This window comes from Pseudophryne corroboree, chromosome 11, assembly GCF_028390025.1.
Source record: "Pseudophryne corroboree isolate aPseCor3 chromosome 11, aPseCor3.hap2, whole genome shotgun sequence".
Classification (NCBI taxonomy): domain Eukaryota; kingdom Metazoa; phylum Chordata; class Amphibia; order Anura; family Myobatrachidae; genus Pseudophryne; species Pseudophryne corroboree.
Window position 1 is genome coordinate 25367145 of NC_086454.1, and position 11249 is coordinate 25378393.

The 11249-nt window shown below is 45.8% G+C and overlaps 1 long non-coding RNA gene across 1 annotated transcript; it reads right to left on the reverse strand.

The window, feature by feature from the left end:
* Positions 1-2962: 2962 nt before the first annotated feature.
* Positions 2963-10984, reverse strand: LOC134969864 (uncharacterized). The gene is made up of 3 exons (XR_010189535.1): positions 10837-10984; positions 4268-4477; positions 2963-3656 (listed from the first exon to the last, which is right to left on the reverse strand). It is a non-coding gene; the product is annotated as an uncharacterized LOC134969864 (long non-coding RNA).
* Between the last annotated feature and the right edge of the window lie 265 nt (positions 10985-11249).

Consider the following 11249-nt stretch of genomic DNA (forward strand, 5'->3'; position numbering starts at 1 on the left):
CCATAGTGTTATCCAGGCTTCCCACTGGTTCCCCAACCCCTGCACATCCTTCTCTGCCTGCTGGCAATGAAGGTTGTGTTCTGATCTAGCTCCTGTGATCAGTATTTAATAGACACACAGGCTAATCACTGTGAAGAAAAAAAAAGTTACAAAACTTACCTGAACCCAGACCAGTAGTAATTGGTGATCCAGGAGGACAGCCGGTCATCGGCCCACTGTGCTCCTGCTGTGACCGCCTGTGCAGTAAAGCGATGTGGAGAAGCGGCATCTCACTTTACAGCACCAGGGGTCACTTTACAGCACTGGGTGTCACAGCGGAGCACAGGTTCTGATTACCAGCTGTCCTCCTGGATCACTGATCACCGGTCCTAGCTGCAGGTAAGTGTAATCGGGGGGGGAGGGGGGTCGCATGCACAGGTACAATCTCAGAGTATCTTTCATGGAAAATCACCTGAGATTTGCGGTAAGTGGATTCGCAGGGACAGACTTTTCTTGCAAGCTCTGTCCCATCCATTCGATGTATTACATTTTTACGGCGTTGATGCGGATTGGCCAAATTTCTCACATCCCATCTGAGATTTGGGTTGTGATAAATATGCCCCTTTGATTTATAATCTTGGGTTGGGGTTCACCTAAGAAGGCAGGAGTCTTTATTGCAGCATCATGTAAGTTATATTTCCACAGTTGTGCCGGTATTTATCAATAAGTGGTGAGGTTTGTGCCGCAGGATGGTGGCATATACGGGGGATGTGGACAAATGTTGTACTGCCGGGGGGCAGATCGAAGAATTGCAGATGTGCTAAAATATAAAGGGTGTGTGCACACAAATGGAACAACTACATTGTGTTTTATGGGAGGGGCTATGTTAATGAACTAAAAGGGGCGTGTTATGGGAGTTTCACCACCAGGCATATGGGTGAAAGTGGTTGCATAAACAAACGCTCACTTAAGAGACATAGGGGTATATTTACTAAGGTCCCGATTTTGACCGAGATGCCGTTTTTTCTTCAAAGTGTCATCTCGGGAATTTACTAAGCAGAAATCACGGCAGTGATGAGGCCATTCGTATTTTTTTGCAAGTCCAAGAATAAAAATACGAATGAATACACCATCGGTCAAAACGCGGCTGTTTAGATATGAATCTCGGTCATTTACTAACAATTCGTATTTGTAATGTCTACCGTGAAAATGCATTTGCGGCCGTGAAAAAATACAAATCGTAAAAAAGTCCTAAAAAAAAACAGACCTGCTTTTGAGAAGCGTGTTTACATGTGTAGTCAATTATCCATTACTCACACCTGAATGTTTGGCCCTATAAAAGGGTCCCAGGCACAATTGGAAATTCTCTCACTCTGAAATGGCGGCTGTGGTGTGTGCTACAGATTTCCTGGTTGCTGGGGGATACCTGAGACTGGTCCATGAGTCTGGAAGCAATCTGGGCCAGGTAAGTCAACATGGTCAGCAGGTTGTACAGGTGCCGCGGAGGCTGCGCCAGCCACGTTTTTTTAGGGGTCGTTTAAACTTAAATGCATTGTCTGATGATAGGGTCATACAGATGTTTCGCCTAAATAGAACCAACATTTTTCGCCTGTATGACCTTGTCAAACTGGGACTAGACCCTGAGACAGCACGCTCTCGCTCTGTCTCAGGCCTGCACAAACTCCTGGCTGTGTTACACTTTATGGCTACTGGGAGCTTCCAGGCTGTGTCAGGCGACGTTATTGGTATCTCCCAGCCCACCTTTTCTAAATATTTGAATCAGGTGAGTTGAAAAATACATACACGTCTATGTCTAAGTGTTGCTTCTGTAAGGTCTTATAACACAGTATTGTATTGAATACAGATCATGACACTCACCTTAGATTTATTAATGTCCACTCAGGTTTTGGATGTCTTGGAACCACATATAAATGCCTCTATCTGCTTCCCTACCCAGGAGTCGCAGTGGCATGCTGTCAGGGTAGCTTTCTATGAGCTTGCTCACATGCCCAATGTGCTGGGGGCCATAGATTGCACACACGTTGAGCTGAGACCACCTAGGGGCCGACAATATATATATACTAATCGGCATTCTAGCCAATCAACTAATGTCCAGGTGGTTTGTGATGCAAATCTCAAAATTATGAGTGTGGTTGCAGGTTACCCTGGCGGCTGCCATGACTCCTTCATCCTCAGTCAGTCATCTCTCTTTGATAAATTTGAGGACGGACAAATGCCTGATGGCTGGCTGCTGGGTATGTTCAAAGTGTGTTGTGTGTATGTGTGTTAACTACAAACACATTTTTTTTTGTGTAATTATTCATCAGACACATGTACTAATGTTGCCTATATCTGTATTTCAGGTGATGGGGGTTATGGCTGCTACTCTTGGCTACTGACTCCATTGTCCCAACCTGATTCTCCTGCTGAACACAGTTACAATCATGCACATAAGGCTACGCGGAATGTGATAGAAAGATGTTTTGGGGTGCTGAAATCACGGTTTCGGTGTCTGGATAAATCTGCAGGCCTTTTGTTGTATAGTCCCTCCAAGGTGACTAGGATTGTGTTCTGCTGCTGTTTTCTACATAATCTGTGTTTGAATCAACATCTGGCACATGATGATGTAGAAAACAGTCAGCAAGCAGAGGAGTTAGAAACATCTGGTGACAGTGTGAGTACAGATGTAGGGAGGCAGGTAAGGCAAGAAGTGATTCTGCTGTATTTTACCGGTAAGTTTTTTTTGGATGTAATTAACCTTGACTAAACGCTTTGCAATACATTTTTGTAAGTGTGAATGTGTGTTTTCTTACATAGTGTTTGTTCTTTATAGTGGTCTGTACATTTTAGTTAGTGATTGTTCAAAATACATTGTCATTCATTACCCCAGTGAATAATACACACATAGCGTGTTCTACAATGTTTGACACAGACACCGGAAGTTGTGTGATTTGAATAATCAAAGTTTTATTGTGTTACTAAAATTATATTTTGCTGTTATTTTTTTTTCTTGTGTGTGCTGGGTGCCGTGCTTTGTGCTGGGTTGCTGGCACGTGCTTGGGAGGATCTACGAACAGGGGAGGTTACTGGGGTTTGGCTAGGGGTCGTGGTTCCTGAGCTGGAGCTCACTTGTTGTGCTGCCATCAAAGTGATGCTTTGGCTTAAATTGTGGATGCTGGCATTCAGTTGGTTGTTACTTGCAGTGTGGCTGGCCACAATCCTCGACAATGACTCATTTACCACCTGATTGTGTTGGACCAGTTGGATGAGTGCTTGCTGCTGGCGCTGTTGCTCATCAATTATGCGCGTTAAATTAGCCAGCATTTGAGTGTTGTCGGTCCGGATTTGCTCCATAGAAGTGGCAATTCTGCCTACCTGGACAATCAGTCTGCCCGAGTTCCTACTAATGCGCGGCAGATGATGGGGCAGACTGGCAAGGAGTTGGGTGTGGGCGTTCAGGCAGGCAGTGTTTTGGCTCTGTTGGGTTGTCAAACTGGACCAAAAGTCCGCGGACATTTGTGGCTGGGGTGGAGCTTGGAGCAGTTGTGGAGTAATGGAGGGTTGGGGGATATCCTGCGGCTGGGTTGCCTGGGTCTGAACAACGGGTGTTAGTTGCAGTGTATAGGTGGCCTGTTGGTCTGATTCCTGCTGGTCCACGTCGGCCATGAAGGTTGGTTCTGTATGGGGTGGCCAACATGCACTGTTTAGTTTACATTTAATATATTTTGTAGTCCTAAACATTTCAAACTTAATAATACTCCGGACATTTTTATATTTGAGTTGTGTATTTCTAAACGAGTAATCTTTTGTTTATAAAAACATATGTCCCATCACAGGCGTGCACATAGACTGACTGGCGGGTTCCACACCTAACTACCTCCCCTCCACAGCATTATAGTGTTCTGTCACCTCCCCTGTCAAGGATATAGACTGCTCACCTGGATGGTCCAGAGGAGCGGATCAAGTAAGCAGTCTACATCCAGGACAGGGGAGGTGTGTGAACACTATAATGCTGTGGTGGGGAGGTAGTTAGGTGAGTAAGTTGCTCTTCTTTTTCTGTGCACGTGTGTGGACTAAATTTAGTAAGATGGGTGGTCATTTTTAAATGTGATGTTGGCCATAGCAAACAATTAGACTTTGTTAATTTTTGCATTTGCACCTTCAAGAAGTTTATTCGTGAAATCAGATTGGTTGTTATGGCAAACATGTCATCTCAACTACAAATCACATCATAGTAAATGTACTGTGTCTAAATTTTTGAATGTGTTTAGTGTATGTTTTTACTCACCAGATAACTGAGGTGATCGGGGCTCATCACTTTGGGGACTAGCCAATAGTGCCTGTGGTGGCTGGGACAAGACTGCAGAGATGCGCCGCCTGGGTGGGGAAGATGGATCCGCTGATTCCAAATCAACACGGCGCGTCTTACTTGGCCTCCTCGGTAAGTTACCCGAGCCCTGTGATGGGCGCCTTAGAGGGCGGCTTGCAGAAGAAAAACCTATGTGAATAGATAAACATTAATATTTTGTACTTCTATGTGTTTGCAGAATATGTGACTACAGTGAATTCTTACTAGAGATGAGCGGGTTCGGTTCCTCGGAATCCGAACCCGCCCGAACTTCAGCTTTTTTTACACGGATCCGAGCGACTCGGATCTTCCCGCCTTGCTCGGTTAACCCGAGCGCGCCCGAACGTCATCATGACGCTGTCGGATTCTCGCGAGGCTCGGATTCTATCGCGAGACTCGGATTCTATATAAGGAGCCGCGCGTCGCCGCCATTTTCACACGTGCATTGAGATTGATAGGGAGAGGACGTGGCTGGCGTCCTCTCCATTTAGATTAGAAGAGAGAGAGTGAGATTGAGACAGAGACACTTGATTTACTGGAGCTTAGGAGTACTAGAGAGTGCAGAGTTTACTAGTGACTGACCACTGACCAGTGACCACCAGTGCAGTTTTATTTAATATAATCCGTTCTCTGCCTGAAAAAAACGATACACAGTGACTCAGTCACATACCATATCTGTGCTCAGCCCAGTGTGCTGCATCATCTATGTATAATATCTGACTGTGCTCACACAGCTTAATTGTGGGGGAGACTGGGGAGCAGTTATAGGTTATAGCAGGAGCCAGGAGTACATATTATTAAAATTAAACAGTGCACACTTTTGCTGCAGGAGTGCCACTGCCAGTGTGACTGACCAGTGACCTGACCACACTGACCACCAGTATAGTATACTATATTGTGATTGCCTGAAAAAGTTAAACACTCGTCGTGTGACTTGTGTGGTGTTTTTTTATTCTATAAAAAACTCATTCTGCTGACAGACAGTGTCCAGCAGGTCCGTCATTATATAATATATACCTGTCCGGCTGCAGTAGTGATATATATATATTTTTTATATCATTATTTATCATCCAGTCGCAGCAGACACAGTACGGTAGTTCACGGCTGTAGCTACCTCTGTGTCGGCACTCGGCAGTCCATCCATAATTGTATACCACCTACCCGTGGTTTTTTTTTCTTTCTTCTTTATACATACTACATCTCATTATCATCCAGTCTATATTAGCAGCAGACACAGTACAGTACGGTAGTCCACGGCTGTAGCTACCTCTGTGTCGGCACTCGGCAGTCCATCCATAATTGTATACCACCTACCCGTGGGTTTTTTTTTCTTCTTTATACATACTACATCTCATTATCATCCAGTCTATATTAGCAGCAGACACAGTACAGTACGGTAGTCCACGGCTGTAGCTACCTCTGTGTCGGCACTCGGCAGTCCATCCATAATTGTATACCACCTACCCGTGGGTTTTTTTTCTTTCTTCTTTATACATACTACATCTCATTATCAACCAGTCTATATTAGCAGCAGACACAGTACAGTACGGTAGTCCACGGCTGTAGCTACCTCTGTGTCGGCACTCGGCAGTCCGTCCATAATTGTATACCACCTACCCGTGGTTTTTTTTTCTTTCTTCTTTATACATACTACATCTCATTATCATCCAGTCTATATTAGCAGCAGACACAGTACAGTACGGTAGTCCACGGCTGTAGCTACCTCTGTGTCGGCACTCGGCAGTCCATCCATAATTGTATACCACCTACCCGTGGTTTTTTTTTTCTTCTTTATACATACTACATCTCATTATCATCCAGTCTATATTAGCAGCAGACACAGTACAGTACGGTAGTCCACGGCTGTAGCTACCTCTGTGTCGGCACTCGGCAGTCCATCCATAATTGTATACCACCTACCCGTGGTTTTTTTTTCTTCTTTATACATACTACATCTCATTATCATCCAGTCTATATTAGCAGCAGACACAGTACAGTACGGTAGTCCACGGCTGTAGCTACCTCTGTGTCGGCACTCGGCAGTCCATCCATAATTGTATACCACCTACCCGTGGGTTTTTTTTTCTTCTTTATACATACTACATCTCATTATCATCCAGTCTATATTAGCAGCAGACACAGTACAGTACGGTAGTCCACGGCTGTAGCTACCTCTGTGTCGGCACTCGGCAGTCCATCCATAATTTTATACTAGTATCCATCCATCTCCATTGTTTACCTGAGGTGCCTTTTAGTTGTGCCTATTAAAATATGGAGAACAAAAATGTTGAGGTTCCAAAATTAGGGAAAGATCAAGATCCACTTCCACCTCGTGCTGAAGCTGCTGCCACTAGTCATGGCCGAGACGATGAAATGCCAGCAACGTCGTCTGCCAAGGCCGATGCCCAATGTCATAGTACAGAGCATGTCAAATCCAAAACACCAAATATCAGTAAAAAAAGGACTCCAAAACCTAAAATAAAATTGTCGGAGGAGAAGCGTAAACTTGCCAATATGCCATTTACCACACGGAGTGGCAAGGAATGGCTGAGGCCCTGGCCTATGTTCATGGCTAGTGGTTCAGCTTCACATGAGGATGGAAGCACTCAGCCTCTCGCTAGAAAAATGAAAAGACTCAAGCTGGAAAAAGCACAGCAAAGAACTGTGCGTTCTTCGAAATCCCAAATCCACAAGGAGAGTCCAATTGTGTCGGTTGCGATGCCTGACCTTCCCAACACTGGACGTGAAGAGCATGCGCCTTCCACCATTTGCACGCCCCCTGCAAGTGCTGGAAGGAGCACCCGCAGTCCAGTTCCTGATAGTCAGATTGAAGATGTCAGTGTTGAAGTACACCAGGATGAGGAGGATATGGGTGTTGCTGGCGCTGGGGAGGAAATTGACCAGGAGGATTCTGATGGTGAGGTGGTTTGTTTAAGTCAGGCACCCGGGGAGACACCTGTTGTCCATGGGAGGAATATGGCCATTGACATGCCTGGTGAAAATACCAAAAAAATCAGCTCTTCGGTGTGGAAGTATTTAACCAGAAATGCGGACAACATTTGTCAAGCCGTGTGTTCCCTTTGTCAAGCTGTAATAAGTAGGGGTAAGGACGTTAACCACCTCGGAACATCCTCCCTTATACGTCACCTGCAGCGCATTCAAAATAAGTCAGTGACAAGTTCAAAAACTTTGGGTGACAGCGGAAGCAGTCCACTGACCAGTAAATCCCTTCCTCTTGTAACCAAGCTCACGCAAACCACCCCACCAACTCCCTCAGTGTCAATTTCCTCCTTCCCCAGGAATGCCAAAAGTCCTGCAGGCCATGTCACTGGCAATTCTGATGATTCCTCTCCTGCCTGGGATTCCTCCGATGCATCCTTGCGTGTAACGCCTACTGCTGCTGGCGCTGCTATTGTTGCTGCTGGGAGTCGATGGTCATCCCAGAGGGGAAGTCGTAAGCCCACTTGTACTACTTCCAGTAAGCAATTGACTGTTCAACAGTCCTTTGCGAGGAAGATGAAATATCACAGCAGTCATCCTGCTGCAAAGCGGATAACTGAGGCCTTGACAACTATGTTGGTGTTAGACGTGCGTCCGGTATCCGCCGTTAGTTCACAGGGAACTAGACAATTTATTGAGGCAGTGTGCCCCCGTTACCAAATACCATCTAGGTTCCACTTCTCTAGGCAGGCGATACCGAGAATGTACACGGACGTCAGAAAAAGACTCACCAGTGTCCTAAAAAATGCAGTTGTACCCAATGTCCACTTAACCACGGACATGTGGACAAGTGGAGCAGGGCAGGGTCAGGACTATATGACTGTGACAGCCCACTGGGTAGATGTATGGACTCCCGCCGCAAGAACAGCAGCGGCGGCACCAGTAGCAGCATCTCGCAAACGCCAACTCTTTCCTAGGCAGGCTACGCTTTGTATCACCGGTTTCCAGAATACGCACACAGCTGAAAACCTCTTACGGCAACTGAGGAAGATCATCGCGGAATGGCTTACCCCAATTGGACTCTCCTGTGGATTTGTGGCATCGGACAATGCCAGCAATATTGTGTGTGCATTAAATATGGGCAAATTCCAACACGTCCCATGTTTTGCACATACCTTGAATTTGGTGGTGCAGAATTTTTTAAAAAACGACAGGGGCGTGCAAGAGATGCTGTCGGTGGCCAGAAGAATTGCGGGACACTTTCGGCGTACAGGCACCACGTACAGAAGACTGGAGCACCACCAAAAACTACTGAACCTGCCCTGCCATCATCTGAAGCAAGAAGTGGTAACGAGGTGGAATTCAACCCTCTATATGCTTCAGAGGTTGGAGGAGCAGCAAAAGGCCATTCAAGCCTATACAATTGAGCACGATATAGGAGGTGGAATGCACCTGTCTCAAGCGCAGTGGAGAATGATTTCAACGTTGTGCAAGGTTCTGATGCCCTTTGAACTTGCCACACGTGAAGTCAGTTCAGACACTGCCAGCCTGAGTCAGGTCATTCCCCTCATCAGGCTTTTGCAGAAGAAGCTGGAGACATTGAAGGAGGAGCTAACACGGAGCGATTCCGCTAGGCATGTGGGACTTGTGGATGGAGCCCTTAATTCGCTTAACAAGGATTCACGGGTGGTCAATCTGTTGAAATCAGAGCACTACATTTTGGCCACCGTGCTCGATCCTAGATTTAAAGCCTACCTTGGATCTCTCTTTCCGGCAGACACAAGTCTGCTGGGGTTGAAAGACCTGCTGGTGAGAAAATTGTCAAGTCAAGCGGAACGCGACCTGTCAACATCTCCTCCTTCACATTCTCCCGCAACTGGGGGTGCGAGGAAAAGGCTCAGAATTCCGAGCCCACCCGCTGGCGGTGATGCAGGGCAGTCTGGAGCGACTGCTGATGCTGACATCTGGTCCGGACTGAAGGACCTGACAACGATTACGGACATGTCGTCTACTGTCACTGCATATGATTCTCTCAACATTGAAAGAATGGTGGAGGATTATATGAGTGACCGCATCCAAGTAGGCACGTCACACAGTCCGTACTTATACTGGCAGGAAAAAGAGGCAATTTGGAGGCCCTTGCACAAACTGGCTTTATTCTACCTAAGTTGCCCTCCCACAAGTGTGTACTCCGAAAGAGTGTTTAGTGCCGCCGCTCACCTTGTCAGCAATCGGCGTACGAGGTTACATCCAGAAAATGTGGAGAAGATGATGTTCATTAAAATGAATTATAATCAATTCCTCCGCGGAGACATTGACCAGCAGCAATTGCCTCCACAAAGTACACAGGGAGCTGAGATGGTGGATTCCAGTGGGGACGAATTGATAATCTGTGAGGAGGGGGATGTACACGGTGATATATCGGAGGATGATGATGAGGTGGACATCTTGCCTCTGTAGAGCCAGTTTGTGCAAGGAGAGATTAATTGCTTCTTTTTTGGGGGGGTCCAAACCAACCCGTCATATCAGTCACAGTCGTGTGGCAGACCCTGTCACTGAAATGATGGGTTGGTTAAAGTGTGCATGTCCTGTTTTGTTTATACAACATAAGGGTGGGTGGGAGGGCCCAAGGACAATTCCATCTTGCACCTCTTTTTTCTTTTATTTTTCTTTGCGTCATGTGCTGTTTGGGGAGGGTTTTTTGGAAGGGCCATCCTGCGTGACACTGCAGTGCCACTCCTAGATGGGCCCGGTGTTTGTGTCGGCCACTAGGGTCGCTTATCTTACTCACACAGTCAGCTACCTCATTGCGCCTCTTTTTTTCTTTGCGTCATGTGCTGTTTGGGGAGGGTTTTTTTGGAAGGGACATACTGCGTGACACTGCAGTGCCACTCCTAGATGGGCCCGGTGTTTGTGTCGGCCACTAGGGTCGCTTATCTTACTCACACAGTCAGCTACCTCATTGCGCCTCTTTTTTTCTTTGCGTCATGTGCTGTTTGGGGAGGGTTTTTTGGAAGGGACATCCTGCGTGACACTGCAGTGCCACTCCTAGATGGGCCCGGTGTTTGTGTCGGCCACTAGGGTCGCTTATCTTACTCACACAGCTACCTCATTGCGCCTCTTTCTTTCTTTGCATCATGTGCTGTTTGGGGAGGGTTTTTTGGAAGGGACATCCTGCGTGACACTGCAGTGCCACTCCTAGATGGGCCCGGTGTTTGTGTCGGCCACTAGGGTCGCTTATCTTACTCACACAGCGACCTCGGTGCAAATTTTAGGACTAAAAATAATATTGTGAGGTGTGAGGTATTCAGAATAGACTGAAAATGAGTGGAAATTATGGTTTTTGAGGTTAATAATACTTTGGGATCAAAATGACCCCCAAATTCTATGATTTAAGCTGTTTTTTTGGGTTTTTTGAAAAAAACACCCGAATCCAAAACACACCCGAATCCGACAAAAAAAATTCGGTGAGGTTTTGCCAAAACGCGGTCGAACCCAAAACACGGCCGCGGAACCGAACCCAAAACCAAAACACAAAACCCGAAAAATTTCCGGCGCTCATTTCTTACCTGCAATCCCAGCACCCACATCAGTTGGCAGTGGCCTGTCTGGAGCGCTGGTTTGGCGTACTGTTGAAAAATTGAAACAAACATTATGACCATACTTTGAAAAAACATTGTTAACTGCAAAACCTTAGTGTACTGTAACCATTTTGTACGTAATGTAAAGTAAATTAATTTCTGCTTAAACTAATCTGGATTACTTAATTTGGTGTGTATTTACAAATGAACATGGTGTTGCACTAAATAATCCAGAAACATTGATGAATTGTGTGCAATATATTGCAGAGATTGATTAATAGCTAATTGACCCAAACATCATTTTAAAAAATAGATATGCAAAAGAATTCAAAACACACGAACAAATTAAATAAATATGCAATTAGATACAACAGCTATGGACAAGCAATATCTCAGATTAA